General features: G+C 47.0%; 1 protein-coding gene and 1 pseudogene across 10 annotated transcripts in view; both read left to right on the top strand.

The window, feature by feature from the left end:
- Positions 1-14,056, top strand: part of CFAP74 (cilia and flagella associated protein 74) — a 135,376-nt gene that overhangs the window by 30,115 nt on the left and 91,205 nt on the right. The gene's annotated exons all lie outside the window — the stretch shown is intronic.
- On the top strand, positions 7,500-8,553 carry LOC119528214 (annotated as a pseudogene).

The raw sequence follows: 14,056 nt of genomic DNA, 5'->3' as shown, positions 1-14,056 counted from the left end.
GTCCCCCCTCATAAGCCACATTTTTATACAATTGTCTTCAAGGTTCATGGGTTCTAGGTTGTAGTTTGATAGTTTCAGGTATCCACCACCAGCTACCCCAATTCTTTAGAACCTAAAAAGGGTTGTCTAAAGTGTGCGTAAGAGTGCCCACCAGAGTGACCTCTCGGCTCCTTTTGGAATCTCTCTGCCACTGAAGCTTATTTCATTTCCTTTCACATCCCCCTTTTGGTCAAGAAGATGTTCTCCATCCCACGATGCCGGGTCTACATTCCTCCCCGGGAGTCATATTCCACGTTGCCAGGGAGATTCACTCCCCTGGGTGTCTGATCCCACGTAGTGGGGAGGGAAGTGATTTCACCTTTCAAGTTGGCTTAGCTAGAGAGAGAGGGCCACATCTGAGCAACAAAGAGGCATTCGGGAGGACGCTCTTAGGCACAATTATAGGGAGGCCTAGCCTCTCCTTTGTAGCAACAGTTGTCCCAAGGGCAAGTCCTGTGGTAGAGGGCTCAGCCCATCAAACCACCGGTCCCCTGTGTCTGTGAGCACATCAGCAGCCATCGAGGTGGGGAAGCCCAATACCCTTGCATTGTCTACTCAAGGGGGCTATGCATATTTTTTCATTTTTTTTTCTTTTTTTAATTAACTCTTTTTTTTAAATCAACTATGTCAAAAAAAGTGTTTTTTAAAAACGTACACTAAAAAAACATTTCAAACCCTAACAAGGGAGTGAGAAAAAGACAACTAACCTAAGATAACTACTTTACTTCCAACATGTTCCTTCTCTACCCCAAGAAAATAACCTAATATAGCAGCATTTCTGTGAACTTTTTCCTACCATACCCATCTGAAATTAACAGACCATAGTCATTCCTGGGCATTCCCAGAACGTTAAATTTATCCTCAGTAGCTTATCTATTCTTATTGGGTTATCATTCCCCCTTCCTTAATTGCTCTCTGTCACTAGTTCCCCTACATTCTACATTATAAACCATTTGTTTTACATTTTTCGATGTTCACAGTAGTGGTAGCATATAATATTTCTCTTCTTGTGCCTGGCTTAATTTGCTCAGTATTATGTCTTCAAGGTTCATCCATATTGTCATATGTTTCACAACATCGTTCTTCTTACTGCCGTGTAGTATTCCATCGTGTGTATATACCACATTTTATTTATCCACTCATCTGTTGAAAGACATTTGGGTTGTTTCCGTCTCTTGGCAATTGTGAATATTGCTGCTATGAACATCAGCGTGCAGATATCTGTTCGTGTCACTGCTTTCCGATCTTCCGGGTATATACCGAGAAGTGCAATCACTGGATTGAAGGGTAACTCTATATCTAGTTTTCTAAGGAACTGCCAGACTGACTTTCAGAGTGGCTGAACCATTATACAGTCCCACCAACAATGAATAAGAGTTCCAATTTCTCCACATCCCCTCCAACATTTGTAGTTTCCTGTTTGTTTAATGGCAGCCATTCTAATTGGTGTGAGATAGTATCTCATTGCGGTCTTAATTTGCATCTCTCTAATAGCTAGTGAAGCTGAACATTTTTTCATGTGTTCCTTGGCCAATTGTATTTCCTCTGCAGAGAACTGTCTTTTCATATCTTTTGCCCATTTTATAATTGGGCTGTCTGTACTCTTGTCATTGAGTTGTAGGGTTTCTTTATATATGCAAGATATCAGTCTTTTGTCAGATACATGGTTTCCAAAAAATTTTTCCCATTGAATTGGCTGCCTCTTTACCTTTTTGACAGATTCCTTTGAGGTGCAGAAATTTCTAAGCTTGAGGAGTTCCCATTTATCTATTTTTTCTTTTGTTGCTTGTGCTTTGGGTGTAAAGTCTAGGACGTGGCCGCCTAATACAAGGTCTTGAAGATGTTTCCCTACATTATCTTCTAGGATTTTTATGGTACTGTCTTTTATATTGAGATCTTTGATCCACTTTGAGTTAATTTTTGTGTAGGGTGTGAGGTAGGGGTCCTCTTTCCTGCTTTTGGATATGGATATCCAACTCTCCCAGCCCGTTTGTTGAAAAGACTGTTATGTCCCAGTTCAGTGGCTTTGGGGGTCTTATCAAAGATCAGTCAGCCGTAGACCTGGGGATCTATCTCTGAATTCTCAATTCGATTCCATTGATCTATATGTCTGTCTTTGTGCCAGTACCATGCTGTTTTGACAACTGTGGCTTTATAATAAGCTTCAAAGTCGGGGAGTGTAAGTCCTCCCACTTCGTTTTTCTTTTTTAGAGTGATTTTAACAATTCGAGGCATCTTCCCTTTCCAAATAAATTTGATTACTAGCTTTTCCAAGTCTGCAAAGTAGGTTGTTGGAATTTTGATTGAGATTGCATTGAATCTGTAGATGAGTTTGGGTAGAATTTACATCTTAATGATATATCCATGTACATGGAATATTTTTCCATCTTTTAAGGTCCCCTTCTATTACTTTTAATAGAGTTATGTAGTTTTCTTTGTATAGGTCTTTTATATCTTTGATTTTTTTAGTTGCTATTGAAAATGGTATCTTTTTCTTGAGTGTCTCTTCAGTTTGTTCATTTCTAGCATATAGAAACATTACTGACTTGTGTGCATTAATCTTGTATCCCGCTACTTTGCTAAATTTGCTTATTAGCTCTAGTAGTTGTAATGTCGATTTCTCAGGGTTTTCCAGATATAAGATCATATCATCTGCAAACAATGACAGTTTTACTTCTTCCTTTCCAATTTGGATGCCTTTTATTTCTTTGTCTTGCCGGATTGCCCTGGCTAGCACTTCCAGCACAATGTTGAATAACAGTGGTGACAGCGGGCATCCTTGTCTTGTTCCTGATCTTAGAGGGAAGGCTTTCAGTCTCTCACCATTGAGTACTATGCTGGCTGTGGGTTTTTTGTTTATGCTCTTTATCATATTGAGGAAGTTTCCTTCAATTCATACCTTTGAAGTGTTTTTATCAAAAAGGGATGTTGGATTTTGTCGAATGCTTTTTCAGCATCTATTGAGATGATCATTTGATTTTTCTCTTTTGATTTCTTAATGTGTTGTAATACATTGATTTTCTTATGTTGAACCATCCTTGCATGCCTGGAATGAACCCCACTTGGTCATGGTGTATGATTTTTTTAATGTGTCTTTGGATTTGATTTGCAAGTATTTTGTTGAGAATTTTTGCATCTATATTCATTAGGGAGATAGGCCTGTAGTTTTCCTTTTTTGTAGCATCTTTGCCTGGTTTTGGATTGATGTTAGCTTCATAAAATGAGTTAGGTAGTGTTCCATTTTCTTTGATGTTTTGAAAGAGTTTAAGTAAGATTGGCGTTAGTTCTTTTTAGAAAGTTTGGTAGAATTCCCCTGTGAAGCCATCTGGCCCTGGGCATTTATTTGTGGGAAGCTTTTTGATGACTGATTGGATTGCTTTGTTTGTGATTGGTTGTTGAGGTCTTCTATTTCTTCTCTGGTCAGTCTAGGTTGTCCATTTGTTTCCAGGGAATTGTCCATTTCCTCTACATTATCCAGTTTGTTGGCATACAGTTGTTCATAGTATCCTCTTATAATTTTTTAAATGTCTTCAGGATCCGCAGTAATGTCACCTTTCTCATTCATTATTTTGTTTATATTGGTCTTCTCTCTTTTTCATTTTGTCAGTCTAGCTAGGGCCTTGTTAATCTTGTTGATCTTCTCAAAGAACCAACTTTTGGTGTTATTTATCCTCTCTGAGTTTTTTTTGTTCTCTATGTCATTTATTTCTGCTTTAATCCTTGTTATTTCTTTTCTTCTACTTGGTTTAGGATTGGTTTGCTGTTCATTTTCTAGCTTCTTCAGTTGATCCATTAGTTCTTTGATTTTGAATCTTTCTTCCTTTTTAATATATGTGTTTAGTGCTACAAATTTCCCCCTCGGTACCACTTTTGCTGCATCCCATAGGTTTTGGTATGTTGTGTTTTCATTTTCATTTGTCTGTATATATTTAGCAATTTCTCCTGCTATTTCTTCTTTAACCCACTGATTGTTTAGGAGCGTGTTGTTTAACCTCCAGGTATTTGTGAATTTTTAAGTCTCTGATGGTAATTGACTTCTAATTGTATTCCATTGTGGTCAGGGAATGTGCTTTGGATAATTTCAATTTTTTTAAATTTATTGAGGCTTGTTTTATGTCCCAGCATATTATCTATTCTGGAGAAAGTTCTGTGAGCACCAGAGAAGAATGTGTATCCTGGTGATTAGAGATGTAATGTTCTATATATGTCTGTTAAATCCAATTCATTTATCAGATTGTTTAGGTTTTAAATTTCCTTATTGGTCTTCTTTCTGGTTGATCTATCTATAGGAGAGATGATGTGTTGAAGTCTCCCACAATTATTGTGGAAACATCAGTTGCTTCCGTTAGTTTTGCCAGTGTTTGTCTCATGTATCTTGTGGCTCCTTGATTGGGGGCATAAACATTTATGATTGTTATTTATTCTTGTTAAATTGCCCCTTTTATTAGTAAGTAGTGGCCTTCTTTGTCTCTCATAACATCCTTGCATTTGAAGTCTATTTTATCTGAGATTGATATTGCTACTCCTGCTTTCTTTTGGCTGTAGCTTGCATGAAATATTTTTTTCCATCCTTTCACTTTCAATTTCTTTGTGTCCCTGTATCTAAGATGAGTCTCTTGTATGTAACATATTGATGGTTCATTTATTTTAATCCATTCTGCCAATCTATATCTTTTAATTGGGTAGTTTAATCCATTTACATTCAATGTTATTACTGTGAAGGCATTTCTTGAATCAGCCATCTTATCTGTTAGTTTATGTTTGTCATATGTATTTTTTCCCTCTCTCTCTTAATGTCCTTTAATGTACCCATACTAAATCTCTTTAGTACTGAACCTTTCTCCATATCTCTCTCTCCTTTCTTTGTTTCTCTGTCAGTAGGGCTCTCTTTAGTATCTCAAGTAGGGCAGGTCTCTTGTTAGCAAATTCTCTCAGCATTTGGATGTCTGTGAAAAATTTAAGTTCTCCCTCAAATTTAAAGGAGAGCTTTGCTGGATAAAGAATTCCTGGTTGGCAATTTTTCTCTCTCAGAATTTTAAATGTCATGCCACTGCCTTCTCGCCTCCATGGTGGCTGCTGAATAGTCACTGCTTAGTCTTATGCTGTTTCCTTTGCATGTGGTGAATTGCTTTTCTCTTGCTGCTTTCAGAACTTGCTTCTTCTCTTCCATATTTGACAGTGTGATCAGAATATGTCTTGGAGTGGGTTTATTTGGATTTATTCTATTTGGAGTTTGCTGGGCATTTATGCTTTGTGTATTTATTGTGTTTAGAAGATTTGGGAAGTTTTCCCCAACAATTTCTTTGAATACTCTTCCTAGACCTTTACCCTTCTCTTCCCCTTCTGGAACATCAATGAGTCTTATATTTGGACGTTTTATATTATCTATCATATCCTGAGGTCCGTTTCAGTTTTTTCAATTTTTTTCCCCATTCTTTCTTTTGTTCTTTCTTTTTCCATTCTGTCGTCCTCCAGGTCACTGATTCACTGTTCAGCTTCCTCTAGTATTGTACTATGAGTATCCAGAATCTTTTTAATTTGGTCAACAGTTTCTTTTATTTCCATAAGATCGTCTATTTTTTATTTACTCTTGCAATTTCTTCTTTATGCTCTTCTAGAGTCTTCTTCATGTCCTTTATATCCTGTGCCATGGTCTCGTTGTTCATCGTTAGTTCTTTGATTAATTACTGTGTCTCCTCTGATCTTTTGATTTGGGTGCTTGGGCTTTGGTTATCTGTATCGTCTGGTTTTTTCATATATGCTTTAAAATTTTCTGTTATTTTTATGCCTCTTGGCATTTGCTTAACTTGATAGGGTTCTTTTAGGATTTGTAGACCAATTAAAACCCTTATCTCTGATTTGTCAGATCTACAGCTTTGTGGAGAACACTTTCTCTAACTAACCAGCAGGTGGCATCCGCGAGCCACCTGTTCCCCTCAAGCCACTTCTCTCCCACTTTGTCTTTGTGGTGAGTGGGGGAGTAAGTCTTGTGGGGTCCAATTGGTGCACCAAGCCTGCGTGTGTAGTTGGTGTTGCCCGCCCTGCATATGGGGTGTGTGTCTGAGTGGTCAGGGGAGGGGGCGGCTTTAATAATCAAATCTCCCAGGTGTTCCTGGAGTTTTAAAGCTGCTGCAATAGTCTAATCCTTCAGTTCAGTCCTGCCACAGTTTGTCTCTGCCACTGACCCACAAGTCCTTGGTATTGGCGTATGGCCCCTGGGACTTGCGAGTGAGTCTCTCTTCCAAGCCGTGCACCCTCAGGTCCTGTGCTGAGGGATGACTGTGCTATGTCACAGGTGAGTGCCATCCCCCCAGGGCAGTTCTGGGCTGCAGGGCTGTGTAGGGGTGTTCCCAGTCTGCTGAAAGGATGGCTGAATGGGGTGTGTTAATTCACACAGCTCTGCCTTCCCAACTCAGGGACAACCAGCTGAGGGTGTGGGAAAGGCTAATGTCCACGCCTGATTTTGTGGTGTGTGGCGTGTGTTGTTAGAAACACTTCCCATCACAGTGGGTTGTTTGGGGCTGCTCTGGGCCGTGGCGCTGGTGCCGGGCAGGAGTGTTCCCAGCCCACCGGGAAGATGGCTGAGGGGACACCTCCCTTTTCTTGGGAAGTTGTGGTGTTTAGCCAGTTTTCTCAGCCACTGGACTTATTGCCTTGTGTCTCAGAGCTTTCTTAGCTCTGTTCTTGTCTGGGTCCAAATTGCAAGTCTTTGAAGCTTTCTGTATTGGGCTTCTTAGAGTAATTGTTTTAGAAAAAGAGAAAAAGATAAAAAAAATAAAAAAATAAAAAATGAAAGAAAGGGCCCTCCTTGCAGATCTAACGGGCTGTTGAAATGCTAAGAGACAAGGAGATTAGGGCCATTAAGGAAAGATCCAGGGAGCAGAGAAACCAGTTTTTCAGACAAAGAAAGTTGCCTTGTGGATTTGCATATTAGCCTGACTCTGCCTGAGCTCTGCCCTTCCCCCTTCTATGTTCACCAGAACTCCAAAAATCCTCCGCTTTTATTTTGGAGTTTTTCGTGTTGTTTTTTTCTATGCCTGTCTCCTCTCTGCTGGGCTGGCTGCTCTCAGATTCTCTGGTGTCTGGTCTCTGTCTATCTATGGTTGGAGTTTTGATCAGTAGAATGAGTTTCTGATAAGAGCAGCCACTGCAGTTCTCCCTTCTCCTTCCCGGAGCTGACAGCCCCTCCTCCCCCGGGACTGAGCCTGGCAGGGAGGGGCGCGGGTCCCCTGGCCGCAAAAACTTACAGATTTCTCTGATCTCAGCAGTTCCACGTTTTCATGAGTGTTGTATGAAGTATGCCCAAAGTCAGATTGCTCTGTGGTGTCCAGTCCACGCAGTTCCTGGCTTTCTACCTACTGCCCTGGAGGAGTAACTAAAACGTACACCTCACCACTCCACCGTCTTGCCCCGCCCTCCCAGTTAGTAGTATTTTAACGTTCTTTCATCAACAGTAACACATGTACTATACCAAAAGTATGAGTTAGTATTGAAAGGGCCCATCAGTGCCACACTGCCTGCCCGGCACTCGGAGCGCGGAGCCGGAGCTGCCGCCCAGGGGGATGCGGGAGCCCCTGGCCTGGGGGAGCGGAGCGGCAGGCGGGGTGAGGGGCGTGGCCAGACTCCCGGCTGAACCCCCATTGCAGCCTCCTGGGCGCTGGCAACTATGATGGCAGCGTGATCATGGCGCTGCAGGGGCTCGGCCGGGCCGCCGTGTGCTGGGGCTGATCCTGAACCTGCCCTTGCCCGTGTCTCTGGGACTGCTGTCCTTGCCCCTGCGCCAGCGGCACTGGGTGGCACTGCACCGGGTGGGCAGCGTCTACTACAACCTGGACTCCAAGCTGCGGGCGCCTCAGGCCCTCGGGGGTGAGGACGGCGTCAGGTGAGCCGGGGCAGGGCCGGGGCAGGGGCGGCAGCGCTGAGGTCAGGGCCCCCCGGGGGGCTCCCGAGGCTCCACGGGCCTCAGTCTCCTGTCTCCTGCGCAGGGCCCGTGTGAGGTGCTGCTGGTGGTGGCCAAGGAGGCGGAGGAAAAAGGCTCCTGGCTGTGGACAGACTGACCCCCAGAGGAGGGACGCACGGCCTCCCGGGCTTGTCGGCTGCCTGCAGGCCTGGGGTCCCTGCGCGACCCTCTCTGGCTCCTGAGTACCAGGGAAGGGCCGGGTCCCACACTGCGGGGGCTCCACGGGGGCCCCAGCCCGCCCCCACTGCTGCCTAGTAAACCTGCTGACTGCCCCCGCCTGCCCGCGTCTGACTGGGCCATGGACCCTTGCGCTCAGGTCTCCCATTTATCAGAGACTGTCCGTGGTGGGTGACGCTGTCCCTGTCAGCTCTGCCACTTCCCAGTGGGCGACTCGTGCATCTCACCCACCTCTTAGGGCCTCGGTTTCCTCGTCTGTAAAATGGGGCTGGTTGGCATGTGCAGAGCTTGGGCCGGTCCTGGCCATCTGGGGCAGGCTTTCCCGTGCCAGGCTCTGGAGTGGGAGGCAGACTGGGAACAGAGAGGTGCAACCACCATGTTCGGGGTGATCAGTGGCGAGGCAGGAGCAAGGGGGGGCAGGAGGCAGGTAAACAGCCCCAGGATGTCCATGCCGCAGTCCCCAGCACCCAGTTCCCACCCTTGGCCAAGGAGCCGAGGCTGCAGGTGAAATTCTGACAGCTAATCCGACAACTTTAAAGTAGGGAGATGATCCTGGATTATCCGGTGGGTCCTTGAAGGTGGGACAGGAGCCCTGAATGGCCAACAATCTTGGAAAAGAACAGAATTAAAAGTCTCACACTTCCCAACTTTGAAACTTGACAACAAAGCTCCGGTAATGAGGACAGCATGGTGCCGGCCTACGGACAGAGAGTGGACGAATGGAATAGAACTGTGAGCCCAGAGGTGAGCCCCATACAGCCGGTGGGGACAGAGGAGGCGCGTCAACAAATGTGCTGGGAAAACCAGCTTTGTGGAGGTTATTTGCCAAAAAAAAAAAAAAGATAAGATGAACCCCTATCTCACACCATTTACAAAAATTAACTCAAAACTGGATCAAATATAAATATAAATGGACGGGTCCTGCGCTCCCTGCATGCGGAGGCCCCTCCCCAGCCCGGGAGTCCTCGCCGTCCAACAGCTGCGGGATCCCCAGCCCCCGCCCAGCAGCCCCGAGGGGCCCAGGACCGCTGCACGGGCTGGCACTGCCTGCAGAAGAAACCGCTCCGGGACTGCAGTGAGCGGGTCCCGGTTGGGGCCGGGAGGGAAAGGCCGAGTTTGTCTTGCATGATTGCCGGGAGCTCCTTCCGCTGTTTTTATCCCGCCTGGAGAAGCCGAAAAGATCAGAAGCTCCCGGAATATTCTGCGGCCTGAGAAATGGCTCAACTGAGGTGCCATAAGGCGTGTTCCTGGCTTTGTATTGTACCGGGGGCCCCACCCGGATTTTCCAGTTGCACTGTTGCCTGACAGCGGGTTTTGCATTGCACGCCTCAGCTGTTTGCACTCTGAATCTGCTCCTCAGGGAGTGTGCTCCAAGCTGAAACTGCGCAAAGTACAACTCAAATTTGCATCCGACTGGGAAGTGAACTTGGGCCTGCCGTGCATGGCCCAGGGATGGGAAGGGTGATGGATTCCTGAAGTGGAAGCCGCGATGTGAAGGGGACACCGCCCATGCTGCCCTGCTTCCAGCTGCTGCGCATGGGGGGTGCAGAGGCCGCGATCTCTACACCTCCCCCCCCCCCCCCAGGGCTGGCTGCACCTATCGCTTGGGCTGCCGGGAGACCTGTGTGATGTGGCCCTGCGGCCCCAGGAGGAGCCGGGCCTCATCTCCGGAGTCCACGCCGAGCTGCACGCTGAGCCCCGGGGCGATGACTGGAGGGTCAGCCTGGAGGACCACAGCAGCCAAGCCACAGCAAGCTCCAGCACCAGCCCCTCACCTTCTCCCGGAGCGGGGGTGGGAGGAAGCCAGGCTTGCCCCTTGCCACTCCCCACGGGGAAGTGGGGACCACCCCGTCTGCCCTGCCCGCAGCTCCCAGAAACTGGAGGAAATCAGCCCAGCGAGTGTTGGCGGAACTGGATGATGAAAGAGGGCCTCCTGAGAGCCCACCAGTCCACCTAGAGCCCAGGAAGAGACTCCGTGGAGAGAAAGCACCACTGGCACCCGGTAGAAATTGTCATGGGCATCCTCAGAAGCACCCAGTGGATGCCCCCAAGGCTCCCCCTGCAGTTGGGGGCGGAGAGCCCTGTGCAGCCCCTCGCTGCCGCCTGCCCAAGAAGAGACAGTGGCCTGTGTTGGGTGCAGCATCCGGGCTGCCAGGGAGCAGACTTCTGGTGCCCGGGTGCCGCGTTGGCGCTCAGACCTAAAGCCCATCACCATAGCACCAGAGGACACAGAGCTGGGACTTCCAGGCCAGGAGTGGACACAGTGGGGTATGAATGGGTCCTGAAAAATGCCCCTTCCTCCCTTCCCTCCCCAGGAGGGAATGACTCCAGGGAAGAGGGGTCCATTGCCATGGATACTGACTCAGGGCCTGAAACAGGCCATCCTGGCCAAGGTGACAGAAGAGAGCTGGTTTCCCGTCAGAGATTGTGCCTCCTGGAAGTTGTTGCCAGTGATTGGGAAATACCCATTGCTACAGGCTGTAGAGACTTGTTGCCAGGGACACAAGACCGTCTGGGCTCAGAGCATCCATCGGTTTGCAGAGGCCATGCCTGAGAAGATTGTCATAAGATTTGGACATCTCCTTAATGTCAAAAACCCACATGGGATTTTGAGAAAACCTGGGCCGTGGCCCCCAAACTTCCTTACACTGTGGCTAATCCTGCTGTTGACCTTGGTCTGACATGGCTTTCAACTTTCCGCTTCCGTTTCCAAATAAAGAACAAGCAGCTTCTTTCACCCAAAATGTGTGTGTGTGTGTGTATATATGTAAATGGATGTAATGTAAGTCAAATATAAATATGTAATGAATCAAATAATTGGATCTAAATATAAGAGCTAACACCAAATAAGTTATAGAAGACAGGGGGCTACCTTCCCGGCCTTGGATTTGGCAATCCAAAATCACGATCAACAAAGAAATTCAGATAAAATGGACTTTGGCAAAACTGAAAACTTTTGTGCCTCAGGGGACATTATCAAGAAAGTGAAAAGACCGACAAAGGGTGAGAGAAGTGTTGTGAATCATGTATCTGATAAGTGTTTAATACCCAGGATATATTTAAAAAAAAGGAAAATAACTACAACTTAACAATGAAAAGACAAACAATCCAATTAAACAGCAGGCAAAGGACTTGAACAGGCGTTTCTCCAAAGAGGACTTGCAAATGGCCAGTAAACACGGGGAAAGATGCTCAACATCATCAGCCGTGGGAAACGCAAACCCAAACCACGATGAGATTCCACTTCACACCCCCAGGATGGGTGTTATTTTTTAAAATGGAGAATAGCTGGTGTTGACAAAGATGTGGAGAAGTTTGCACTCCAGTGCGTTGTCAGTGGGAGCGGAAAGGGGCAGCTGCTGTGGGGACGGGTTTGATGGCGCCTCAGACAGGTAAACGTGGACCTGCCCTGTGACCTGGCAGCCCCACCTGCTGGTGTGTCCCCAGGAGATGAGGACTGAAAGCAGGGACTCGAACGGATCCTTGCACACCGGGGCTCACAGCAGCCTTCACAGGAGCCAAAAGGTGGAAGCAGCCCGTGTGTCCGCCGCAGACGAGTGGGTCAACAAATGCGGTCTCTTCCTACGCAGGAATCTTAGCCGTAAAAACCAGGAAGTTCTGACACCTGCCGCAACGTGGACGAACCTCGAGAACGTGCTGCCGAGTGAAATGAGGCAGGCATATAAGGATCCATACTGTATGATTCAGCCTAGATAGAAATATCTAGAATAAGCAAATCCATAGAGACAGAAAGGAGATTCGAGTTTCCCAGGGGCTGGGAAGGGGGGATGGGGTGTAATTGCTTAATGGGGGCAGAGTGTCTTTTGGGGGTGATGGAAAGGTTCTGGTGATGGATGGTGCTGATGGGGGCACAATATTGTGAATTAAATTAATGCCACTGAATTGTCCACTTGAAAGTGGTTAAATGGGAAATATTGTTTTATATGTTACCACAATAAAAATTTATTAAAAAAATATTGAAAGGGGTGTGTTTAGGGGTATGGGAGGATTTCAGTTTCCTGTTTTTTGTCTTTATTTCTTTTCTGGAGTAATGATAAGGTTCTAAAAATTTAAAAAATAATTGTGGTGATGGATGCACAGCTGTATGATGGTACCGGGGGCAATTGATTGTACATTTTGTATCTTTGGATAATTGTATGGTATGTACATTTTGTATCTTTGGATAATTGTATGGTATGTGAACAATCTCAATACAAAAAAAAAAAAAAAAAAAAACACTGCTGACTTTTGGGTGTTGAGTTTTACCCTGCCACTTGGCTGAATTCATTTATTAGTTTGGAAGCTTTGTTCGGGGTTTTCATATATAGGATCGTGTCATCTGAAAATAGGGAAAGCTTTACTTTTTCCTTTCTAATTTGGATGCCTTTTATTTTTTCTCTTGCCTCCTTTGGCTAGTACTTCCAGTACTATGGTGAATGACAGTGGTGACAGTGGGCATCCTTGTCTTGTTCCTGATCGCACAGAGAAAGCTTACAGTCTCTCACCTTTAAGTATGATGTTAGCTGTGGGTTTTTCATATCTGCCCTTTATCATGATGAGGAAGTTTCCTTCTATTCCTAGTGTTCTAAGTGTTTTTATCAAGATAGGATGCTAGAATTTGTCAAATGCCTTTTCTGCATCAATTGAGATGATCATGCGGTTTTTTTCCTTCATTCTGTTAATGTGGTATATCACATTAATTGATTTTCTGCGGTCGCAGTTGATTCGTCGGGGGGGGGGGTGGCGGCCGGTTGCTAAATCCTAGGCTCTCAGGATTGCTTGGAGGGTACCGGCGGCGGGGGGCTCTTTCCCGGAGGCGAGGGCGAGGCGGGGGACTTGGCCAGGTCCCCGGCGGGGTGGCGTGCAAAGTATGGAGGGCGGCGAGAAAGGAACAGGCGGGACACGTTTCTTTTTAGGGTGAAGAAGCCAAGAGAGTTTATTAGGGGAGAGTACAAGCTTATATCGGGCGTTTAGAGGGCGGGGTAGCTGTAGAGGTTAAAGGCTTGGATTGGTTCTGAGAGGGCGCGGAGGTTGATTGAAAAGGGGCGAGAGTTGCTCCGGTAACGGTGTCTGGCAACAATGTATGCGCACTGGTGGTAATGGGAGTTGCACTGGCAACGGGGAGTGTCCGGGCAAGATAAGGGGGTGGGGAAAAGGCGGTTCCCTCCGGCAAGCCTCCCCTAACAGTGGTATTTTGGGTGAGGAAATGGGGCCTGCCTCCGGCCTCACTTTCCCAGGCCCAGGGGGCTGCGGAGGGCGCTGTCGCCCGTGCCCACCACCCTCCCCAGGGGCTGATCAGGTCCCCCAGCCCAGGCCCGCCAGGTTGAAGCACGTAATCAGTGTCCCGCATTTCCCCCTTCTTTTCTAATTAAAGGAAGAAGCTTACCGGAGAGGCCCGCTAAGGGATGAGGGAAGGGGGAGGCCGGGGAGGGGAAAAAGGGGTTGACGGTGGCTCAGCGAGGCTGGAGCTCTGCGTTGGTGTGGCGCCCGGGCGCTCGACAGGGGCCTTGCTGCTTGCGGGATGGACGAGGGTGGGGGGTTTAAAGTTGGAGGTTCAGAGAAGCTGGAGCTCGAGGTTGGTGCGATGTTCAGGCGATCGAGAAGGGCCTCGCGGTCGGCGGGTTGACCGGTGGCGGTGAGGTCGCGGAGGGTTGGTTGTCATCTCGGAGTAGGGAGCGTCAGAGGTGGCGAGTCGCTGGTACTGGACTTGCACGAACGAGGAAAAAATAGCATCCGTTTGTTTCCTTACAAGCTGGACAATTCTGCGGATAATGCAGGGTCTTAAGGTGAGAGCTAGAATAATCATTAGTAGGGGGCCGAGGAGAGGGAGGAGGTAAGGGAGGAGGGGGGTAAAGATGTGGGACCAATAGCTGGTGGCTT

The sequence above is a fragment of the Choloepus didactylus genome, chromosome 2 (assembly GCF_015220235.1).
Source record: "Choloepus didactylus isolate mChoDid1 chromosome 2, mChoDid1.pri, whole genome shotgun sequence".
In the NCBI taxonomy this organism is placed as follows: Eukaryota; Metazoa; Chordata; class Mammalia; order Pilosa; family Megalonychidae; genus Choloepus; species Choloepus didactylus.
The sequence above is the reverse complement of the archived record's forward strand: the minus strand, read 5'-3'. Positions and strand labels throughout refer to the sequence as shown.